The 11,175-nt window shown below is 36.6% G+C and overlaps 1 non-coding gene across 1 annotated transcript; it reads left to right on the forward strand.

Annotated features, from left to right (window-relative positions):
- The first annotated feature begins 9,422 nt into the window (after window positions 1-9,422).
- On the forward strand, window positions 9,423-9,496 carry Trnam-cau (transfer RNA methionine (anticodon CAU)). Its single transcript has one exon. It is a non-coding gene; the product is annotated as a tRNA-Met (tRNA).
- The last annotated feature ends 1,679 nt before the right edge of the window (window positions 9,497-11,175 follow it).

Here is an 11,175-nt window from a genome sequence, read left to right on the forward strand (position 1 = left end):
TCAGAAGCTTCCTCTATAAAAATGATCTAGGGGCTGGGCTGGTGGCTCAGTGGTAGAGTGCTCGCCTACCATGCATGAAGCACTGGGTTCGATCCTCGGCACCACATAAAAACAACCTAATGTATCCACCTAAAACTAAAGATACATAAATAAATAAATATTTTTTTTAAAATGATCTAGAAAATGAAGGCAATGGTGTCTGCCCTGATCCACATTAATGTGAAGAATGTCAGTATGGGACAATTTCATTCTTTGTAAACTTTCAACCATTTATAAACATTGAGTCACACACTGGCCTAAGTTCTGGGTCTACAGTGATGAATCAATCATAAAGTGATCAATCAATCATTTTCCAGCCCTCTTGGGGCAGGAAATCAGGTGACCAGTAACAAATGAATGAATGAAGGAAACAAAATGATGTCTATAATTGTAAATTGTACGGAGATAGGAAACTACTGGGGAAAATAGGGGAAAATCCTTGTATGAGGAGCCACTTAAGTCAGTGGAAATGGAGAGGAATGAGTTGATTTGAGGTATATTTTATTTTATTAAATTCTGTCCTTTTTTTTTTTTTGGATAGGTAATACTTTGACAGGATTCAAAATTCAAAAGTTACCAAAATAGAGTGACTTTCCCATCTGACCAGCCACCTAGTTACCCTCCTCAGAAGCAAGATATCAAATCAATTTCTTATGCAGAGATACTTTTCATACATAAGTGAATATATTTCCACAAATGGTAGTATATTAAATATAGAGTTCTATACTTTAGTTTTCTCTTAACAATATGACATGAAGATTGCTCCACATTGATATCCAAAGAGCTACCTAGTTCATTTTGATAGCTGTGTAGTATTCCATGGTATGTGTGTAGCATAAATTTTTTTAACCTGCTGCCTAGTGAGAGAGATTAAGGTTCTTCCCAAACTTCTTGCTGTTACAAACAAGGCTGCCTGTGCTTTTTCATGCATATTAAGTATGTGTGATAAGGGCTGGGGTTGTGGCTCAGTGGTAGAGTACCTGCTTAGCGCGTGGGTTTGAACCTCAGCACCACATAAAAATAAATCAATAAAATAAGGATATGGTGTCCACATACAAATTAAAAAAAAGAATGTGTGATAAATTCCTAGAAGTGGAATTGCTGTGTGCATTTATAATTTTGACAGACATTGTCATTTGTCCCTCCCAGATGTCTTACCAATTTATGGTTCCAACCAGCAATGCTTGAGATGGCTTGTTTCCTAACATTTTGCCAATTTTTGGATAATCAAATTTTTGGAGCTTGGTAATGGAAGTCAAGAGAGTTTCTTAGTGTCATTTTATTATTTATTTATTTCTCTTATGATGATGCATGGGGTTGAACATCTTTTGAGGCTTTTTAGGAGCTATTTGTGTTTCCCTCTCTGTGAACTGTCTGCTTAGAGCCTCCACCCATATTTCTTTTAGGCTGATAGTATTTTATTTTTTGATATGGAAAAGACCTTTATATATGTCATATGAGTTGCAATCATTTTTTTCCCAGTTTGTTATTTGTCTTTTGACTTTGCTTGCAGTGATATTTGCTATACAAAACTATTTAATTTATAGTCATTGATATCAATCATTTCTTTTATGACTCTAGGTTTTGGACTCAGGCCATTCTGCAATCATAAAACAGTGCCTGTATGCTTCCTTCTACTATTTTATGATTCTATTTTTGACATTTTTAAATCTTGGATCTATTTGTAATAGGCGAGGGGTATGAAACCACCATATGTTCACCAGTATTCCCAATATAATTTATTGAATAATCTGGCATTTCCACACTGCTTTGACAATGTCATTTTTATCATAAACTAAATTTCTATGTAATTTTTAAATTTATGGACCTTCCATTAAATGGATCTGTTTATTCATGCATCATTATCACATGGTGTTACTTGTAATAGCTTTGTAATAAATTTTAATATTTTGTATATCTAATTCTCTTTTATTTTCTTTTGAAAAAAAATTCCTGTCTACTCTTTTTTAAAAAAAAAAACAGATAAAAATAACTTTATTTAGTTATTTATTTTTTTGTGGAGCTTAGGATCAAATCCAGTGCCTCACACATGCTAGGCAAGCACTCTACCACTGAGCCACAACCCCCAGCCCTCCTGTCTACCCTTGATTGCTGTTTTTTTGCCCACAAAAAGAGTTTGTCTATTTCCAGAGGAAATTCTATTAGCATTTCTTAATGGAGCTTGCATTAAAGTTATAGATTAATTTATGGAAAATGAACCATATCTATGATGTTGATTTTTCAAAAATTTGCAATTCCTTTCCATTTTTAAAAGTCTTTGTGTCCCTTGGAATACTAACAAGTTTTCTTCACATAGATCATGCAAATATTTTAAGTGCATTCCTAGGTATTTTATCTTTTTCATGACTTGTATAAATGGAGTCTTTTATTCCAATAGCTCTTTTACTTGTTATATGAAGGCTACATATTAATTTTGAACATCTTTCTCTTACTATTATTTTTTTATTTTTTAGTCATAGGTGGATGCAATATCTTTATTTTATTTTTATGTGGTGCTTAAGATCGAACCCAGTGCCTCACGCATGGTAGGTGAGAGCTCTACCTCTGAGCCACAACCTCAGCCCCTTATTACTATTATTAACATACATTTTATTGGATTATGTTATTTAAAAATAATTTTAGTTTATTCTTTTGATTTTTTTAAGTATATTTTTTAAGCATCAAATGTCAGTAATGATGATTTTTACCTTCTCATTTTCTATTTTATTTATTTTGTCTAATTATGTTAGCTAATATCTCCAGGTTAAGGTTAAATAATAACAAAAATAATCTTATCTCAGTCTCAACTGAGAACACTATCACTATTTTCCCAGAAGTATGATGCTGACCTTAAGCAATATATAAATATATAAATATATATATGTGTGTGTATATCTATCTATATATAAATTTATAGTGATCAAATATACATGGCATCAAATTTATCATTTTAATCATTTTTAAGTGTACAGTTCGTTGGCATGAAGTGCATTCACATTATTGTGCAATCATCACCAACACCCACCTCCAGAACTTTTTCATCACTGGGCATAATGTATTTTTATCATGCTGTATTTTATTCTTTCTGTTTTACAAAGAAATTTTAAAATAAAAAATGGGCTGAGGGTGTAGCTCAGTTGTAGAGCACACACTTAATATAGGCAAGACACTGGATTCAATCCCCGGCACTGTAAAGAAATAGAATAAAATTTTTAAAAAATGGATATCAGATGTTATGGTATGCCTATTTAGCATTTATGAGGAAAACTATATCAATTGACTTCTGTGACCTATTAATGTAATGAATTACATTAGGAATTAGTAAAGTTCCTAATATTGAATCATCTGGCATTCCTAGAATGAACCTGTTTTGGTCAAGGTGTATTATTATTATTTTTTAACATGTGCTTTTGTTTTCCCTTTAATTAGGATTTTTAAAAATGTTTTTTGCTATTTCCAAGCCACAGGGACTCTCCAAGGGAGCTTGGTGGAGGTCGGGTGTGTGTGTGTGTGTAATCAAAATCACTTCATGAGAGCTTTCAAAGTACGCACTTCAAATTGTGCATGTTGAAGTGCAATTATGTTGTAAACCTCCAATTCAAGAAGATGGACTGAGGATATCTGTTTATTTCCTATCCCTACTAAGATAACTTTTGCATTAGTCCATTTTGCATTATTATAATGAATTATTGGAGGCAGGTTACTTTCTAAAGTGGTTTATGGAAGCTGGGCATGGTGGCACATGCTTATAACCCCAGAAGCTTGGGAGGCTGAGGCAGGAGGATCTTGAGTTCAAAGCCAGTTTCACCAAGTTAGCAAGGCCATAAACAACTCAGGAAGACCCTGTCTCTAAATAAAATATAAAAAAGGGCTGGGGATGTGGCTCAGAGGTTAAGCGCCGCTGAGTTCAATCCCCAGTATCAAAAAAAAAAAAAAAGGTTTTATGGTTCTGGACGTTCAAAGTCTAGAGATTGCATCTGGTGATATCCTTCTTGCTGGCAGAGTCTCAAGGTGGTGCAGGGCATCACATGGCAAGAAACGGGAATGCATATGTGTGTCTCTTCTAGTCTTCTCTCACTCTTATAAAGCCAGTAAGATTCAACCATGGGTGCTCTTTCCTGATGGCCTTATCTAAACGAATCATTTCCCAAAGGCCTCACCTCTAAATGTTATAGTTGGATTAAGTTTTCACCCTCTTATAAACTCACAAGGGGACACACACTGAAAGTATATCCCAAGTATAGCACCATTAAAATGATAATAAAGAAATTTAAAATATATATATGTCAGCCAATAACAAAGAAAAGACCACAGGCAGTCAGGAGCCTATAGTGGTGGTAGCAGGGCTCTCTATGTATGAAGGATTTCAGTAAGTAACAGCGGGAGGAGAGTTGATAGAAGGCTGATGACAGGTGTGGTGGGGAAGAGAGCCTGGCAGCCTAGAATAGGTGTTGCCATGGACAGAGCATATCCTGGATTGCTGGGAGACACCAGGGTCAGTGGAAGTGAAAATAGGGGGATTACCAAGTTGCTTCAGAGGAAGCGACACTTCCCCATCCCTCCCACGGAATATCCAGCAGCCATCTAGTATCTATGCAAAATGAACAACAATAGGAAGAATAGTAATACAGTGAAAATTTTAATCTGGGTATGGTGGTACATACCTATAATCCCAGCAATTTGGGAGGCTGAGACAGGAGGATCCCAAATTTAAAGCTATCCTCAGCAACTAAGTGAGGCATTAACCAAACTCTGTCTCTAAACAAACAAATAAAGAAAGAAATAAAAGTAAAGGACTGGTGATAAAGCTCAGCGGTTAAGCACACTAGGTTCAATCCCTGATACTAAAAGAAAAGAAAAGAAAAATTTTAAATTGGCAGGTTTCTCTTTTTTATGTGTATTTTTTTTTAGTTGTAGATGGACACAATACCTTTATTTTAGTTTAGTTTTTAAATTAGGTGCTGAAGATAAAATCCAGTGCCTCATGCATGCCAGGCAAGCGTTCTACCAGTGAGCCACAGCCCCAGTCCAGCAGGTTGCTCTTTAAATAAATTTAATGGATGCAAGAGAGTTGAGAGCAAAAGTGGCATTAGCTCGAATGCAAACATGATGACTTCTAACATTTAGTGGTTCCTAGGACAATAGCCTATTCGCCCTAAGGTGAATGAAATCTAGTCAGTTAACAAGACCTACCAAGTACATAGAGTCCTTAGTACATTTTTCTAGTGCTTCATTCTTAAATATGATAATAAAAGATCACCAGACATTTGGGAAAACCTTAAAACATGTGAAGGAAAGAAACAAAGAAAAATCAAAGTCAAAACTAAAAATATGCCCTGACCGTATTTGGAGAGGAAGAGGTGATGGAGGGGGCTGGTATAACTGAGTTCAATTCTCAACTGTCTTGCCAGTAAGTCAGCAGATGATATCTAAAAATGATAAATGAAGACAATGTGGTATCAGCAGATTATTTAGAGGCACAGAGATAAACCTCAGAAAGAGTTAAAACTGGAACAAATAAAGGCAGAGCACAGGGGAAGAGTGAGAAAGACTACTGTACAGCATTTCATGTTTTTAACCATGTGCAAATTCCTTTTATTAAACATTTTTTTAGTTGTAGATGGATGCAATAGCTTTGTTTTGTTTATTTATTTATTTATTTGGTGCTGAGGATTGAACCCAGCGCCTCACAAATGTGAGGCAAGTGCTCAACCACTGAACTGCAACTGCAGCCCACCATATGTAAATTCTACATTAAGAAAAGACTTGGGCTAGGGCTGTGGCTCAGTGGTAGAGCGCTTGCCTAGCATGTATGAGGCACTGGGTTCGAATCTCAGCACCACATATAAATAAGTAAAATAAAGGTCCATTGACAACTAAAAAGATATTTTAAAAAAAGAAAAGACATATTTTTTTAAAAAAGTAGAATAAAACACACATAACCACACTCTACATAGAATGCGTATGAGTGGAAGGGAGAGTCATGGGGGTGTCTGTGAGAAAAGCTCCCCAGAGGATTCTCATGAGTTCCCTCTTTCCACAGAGCCTAAGCCCATGAGGGATGCTGGTCTCTCCCCTGGAGGAACTGTGAAATGGATTCCAGAACAATTCTAAATTCCTTAACATCAAGTTCCTATCAACCATGATATCCTTCCACAAATAAATATTTTGAGGAACATGAACTGTAAATAATGGAAAGGCAGCAACTCAGGTCTGATAAGTCTTCACCAATAAAAATTCAAGATTGGTGATTGATTGAATGATATGGTAGCATGAAGGGAGGTGTGTGCTCCAGGCTAAATTTGTAAAAATCAGGCAATCTTGGAATGGGAGTAAGGAGAAAATGGTGGGGGGGGGGGGGGGAAAACAAAGAAAAAAATCTTTTAACTGTCCCAAAGACTAAATTACATTGGCAAAGAACTGGAATCAAACCAGAAAGGAAAGAGCTCTTTGCAGAATTTTATTTGCTGTTCCCAACACCTAAAATGTAATTTCGCAAGATCTTTGCCTGGCTAGCTCCTTGTCATTCAGATCTCAGCTTAATTGGCACTTCACTCATTCATCCAGTGAATAGTTACAGAGCAGCTTCCATGTGTGGCACTATGCTAGTGAATGGGGACACTATAAAGCGCCTACTCTCAGGGAATGGTGAGGGAAACCCAGGTGACAAGGAAATAAGTAGATAAATTATCTCAGGTTGGGTTTGCTAGGAAACAGACTCTGAGATGTGTCAAAGACAAAGCTAAGTCCAGGCAAAATTAACAAAGGCTCTTTATTCATAAACTTGCCGTAAGAGAACCCATCTGCCGTCACCACATTTGCATGGCATTTGATGCAAGGGTGTTAAAGAGTATGTTTTATAGAGTAAAAAGAGGAAATACCGAGATGGTTTCAGATTGGTGAATTTTCTATTGTGGTCAGGATTTTTGGAAGTGGGGAGACCTTCTCATTTTGGGATGTTCTTGGTTGGAGACATTCAATTTCAAAAGAGGAAGGATTGTTCAAAATATTAAGGGTTTTCTGTAGCCAGCAGTTCCCTGGAACAAGTGGAGATGGATGGCATCCTTTTTTGAAGCTGTCTCTATGGTTCTTACTGGAGGGATTGTGGAAGTGGGGGGCACGGGGCACTGGTGTGGCTACCAGACAGGGCTGTTTTTGCAGGGGGAAATTAGCAGGTGGGGTATTCATTAGGAAGTGCCCTTAGAATTAGTACCTGTAGGGGGTGGGCCAGCCAGGAAGGACCTCAAGCCTAGTGCTAGAATCGCCCTTCAGAGTTATCCTGAGCTGGGAAGAGATGACCAGGTCTCTATACTACTATAATAATCAGTCATTGGATGTGGCCACAGCCAGATCAAGCTAGGCCTTAAAATTTTTTTTTTTTTTGGTCATACTTCTGGTTCCTTTCTTTGCAAATGTAGAAATATCTTGCATATTACTCTGCATGAGGTGGGATGTGATTGGAAAATCTTGAGGGAAGAAGTGCCGTGACCTTACAGGGACATGATTTTTTTTTCACATTATTTTAAAACATTTTTAGTTGTAGATGGACACAATATTTTTATTTTATTTATTTATTTATATTTATGTGGTGCTGAGGATGAAACTCAGTGCCTCACCTGTGCCAGGCAAGTGCTCTACCACTGACCTACAGCCCCAGCCCCACATTAACTGATTATTTTGGGATACCAGGGATTGAACTCAGGGGCATTCAACCACTGAGCCACATCCCCAGCCCTATTTTGTATTTTATTGAGGAACAGTTGCTTAGTGCCAAGCTTTTGCTTTGAACTCAAGATTCCTCTTGCCTCAGCCTGAGCCCCGGGGATTATAGGCGTGTGCCACCATGCTGGGCCCACATTATTTATTTATTAAATCTGCTTTTCTTTCTTTTTTTTCAAAATTTTTATTGGCACATTATATTTGTACATATGGATGAGATTTGTTGTTACATATTTGTACAGTATGCATAAAATATAACAATATAATTTATTATATCACAATACCACTCCCAACACTTCCCCCTTCCCTCCCTGCTTGCCGGTGGGGACATGATCTTAACACACTTTTAAAGGGTGACTCTGTTACAGTGTAGACGATTATCCATTAGGGAAGCAAGAATGGAAATTGAAAGCTGTTGAAAAACTAGTTGAAGAGAACCAGAGAACAGGAGTATGGAGAACGGTGGGAACAGAGGAGGTGATGAGGTGAGGATGGATTCAGGATACATATCAAAGGAAGAGCCAAGAGGATTTGCTATAAATTAGATGAGAGGCATGAGAAGAAGTGAGGAGTCAAGAAAGATGGCAGTGTTTTTGGTGTGAACAAGTCACCTTGCTCACTCTTTTGAGAAGGGAAATACTGAGAGGAGCAGATTTGTAAAAGGAAAGGGAATTAAAGATTTTAGTTGGAGACATAGTGAGTTGGGCCTGGCTATTAGATATTCAAATGGAGATGTAGAATAGGTAGGTGGATTTATGAGCTTGGAGTACAGGGAAGAGATTGGGTTCTGAAGTGAAAATATAGGAGTCTTTCACGTATAAATGGCACTGGGAAAGTGGTAAATAATAATTCTTTCTCTTCATGAAAAGGTTTCAGAATCATGAATTAGTTCCTTAACATTCTCTTCAGGTGACAAATGAGATTTCTTTTTTTTTTTTTTTTTGAAATATCTCTTATCATGAATCATGAATTTAAATATACTTAATATGGGCTGGGGATATAGCTCAGTGATAGAGTACTTGCTTAGCATGTGCAAGGTCTCTGGTTCAATCTCTAGCACTGAAAAAGAAAAAATAGAAAAAGAAAAAATATATTCAATATGTTTCCATCTTATGCAATTGTAATTTCTGTTGATGTGCAAATCTTTCGCCAATGGGAGTTCCTATGAGTTGGCCCCTGATTTCTTTTGACGCTTTACCAAGACTTCTTGATAACTTCCTTACTTTCTAGTATGACAAGATATTTAAAGCTAATCTTGTACATTTCCTACTCTAGACCTGGAATCAGTTTCTCCCGCTCTCTCTTTTTTTTTTCTTTTTTGACTTTTAATTTTTTTTTTTTTAGTGGTACTGGGAATTGAACCCAGAGGTGTTCTACTACCAAGCTACATCCCCAGTCTGTTTTATTTTGAGACAGGGTCTCACTAAGTTGCCCAGGCTAGCCTTGAACTTGCAATCCTTATCCCTAAGCCTCCTGAGTAGCTAGGATTACAGACATGCACTTGGCTGGATCAGCTATTTTTTTAAGGAGCCCTAGTTCTTTTTAGTATATAAGTATCTCAATTTTAGTATCATTTGCTTCTAGATTGGTCATTGTTTCTATGCCTTTTTAGTGTTAGAGTTTGGGAACATACTTTTTTTTCTTATAAAAATAAATGTAGGGGCTGGGGATATAGCTCAGTTGGTAGAGTGCTTGCCTCATATACAAAAGGCCCTGGGTTCAATCCCCAGTACCACAAAAAAAATGTATCATGAATTTCTATATAATACTTCATTTTTTCAAATTTAAGCTATCTGGTTTTAATTAAACTCTTTGATATTAAATATGTATCTCTATTCATTCTCTCATACTGAAAATTTTGGCCCCCAATTTTATTAACATGTTACTTCAAACAATCTCAGAATACCAACCCCACCACTCCCACTAACATGACTGCTGATAGGAGTGTAAGATGTTTTTGGATTTCCTTTTGCCTTTACAGTGTATCCCACTAGGGATATATAGACAAATTACTGTATTTAAAAGTAACTCAAAATAATTATGCTCTGTGGGAGTATTCTACCAATTTGATAGACAATTACTTTCATTCCTTTCATGTAGTTTTCAGTTTTTAGGAATTGCTTTTTGAAATTTTAATTTTGTTTCTTGATTAGTTAAAATAGATGGCTTCAAAATCAAATATGCAAAACAAGGTATATTTGAGAAGTACATTCAGAGAAGTCAAGTTCCATCCTTGATCCGCTGTTTCCTCTCCATAGGTAACTTTACAAAATGTTTTTGTTTATCCTTTTGTTAAAATGTGTACAAATACACATTGAGAGACAATTCTCTCTGTTTTTTCCTCATATTTCTGCACATCTTATGAACAGAATCACTGGCTGCTTTTATTCTGGACTGTTTTTTCAAGGATTTTATATAGCTAAAAGTCTTGGTAGATAGAGACAATATCTCCCTTTGGAGCATAAGGCAGTCATGCCCACTACCCATTATAAAAGGCTCAGATTCCCTAAGCTCAGGGTTCTTTTCCTGTAATGCAATTCACTGCAGGTGCTGGTGTCACCCCATCCTCTTCATGTTACCCTTTAGGAGTCAGCACTTGGAGAACTGGCCCAAATCCCACTACTCTGACAACTGCTATTCTTGTAATAAATTCCTTTGTCTTTGACTCAAGAATCTTGTGTCTTTTACCAAAATCCAGAAAATTATGACTAGTTAACTTGTTAGACTACAACTAGGATAAAATCTCAGACACTTCACAGTTCTTGACCCTTTATCTCCTGCCCTACTTCTTGGTCAAATGTTAGTGTTCTAAGCATACTTTGCTCATTTAGAGTAGGATCAGGCCTGGGTGTTTAGCACAGTAGTAAAATGTTTCCCTGGCATGCATAAAGCCTTGGGTTTCGCCCCAGCACTGCAAAATAAATAAACAAACAAAAATAAAGTACAGATTTAAAAGAAGTTCAAGGATAAGACTAGAGGCTATCCCATATTTGCAAATTGTAAAGATGGAGAGGAATCATCTAAAGACTGAGGAGAAGCAGTCAGTGAGATTGGAAGAGAATAAAAAACAATGGTGGTGGGCTGTGGCTGTGTGGTTCAGTGGTGGAGCGACTGCCTCACATGTGTGAGGTACTGGATTCAATCCTTAGCACCACATAAAAATAAATAAATAAAGATATTGTGTTGAGAAGTACATTCAACAATCTACAACTAAAAAAAATATTTTAAAAAAATGGTGGCCCACGTTCTGAATTCTTTCTTAGCTAACTTCCCTGAAAAACTCTGTCTAAAGTAGCCCTCCACCTACAATCCAGTCACTCTTTTTATCACCAATTTTAAATACTTCATAGCATTTATAACCATTTCAAATTGTTCACTTATTGATTTTTAACTGTCACATTAGATAATTTCCCCTGT

The sequence above is a fragment of the Urocitellus parryii genome, chromosome X (genome assembly GCF_045843805.1).
Source record: "Urocitellus parryii isolate mUroPar1 chromosome X, mUroPar1.hap1, whole genome shotgun sequence".
Classification (NCBI taxonomy): Eukaryota; Metazoa; Chordata; class Mammalia; order Rodentia; family Sciuridae; genus Urocitellus; species Urocitellus parryii.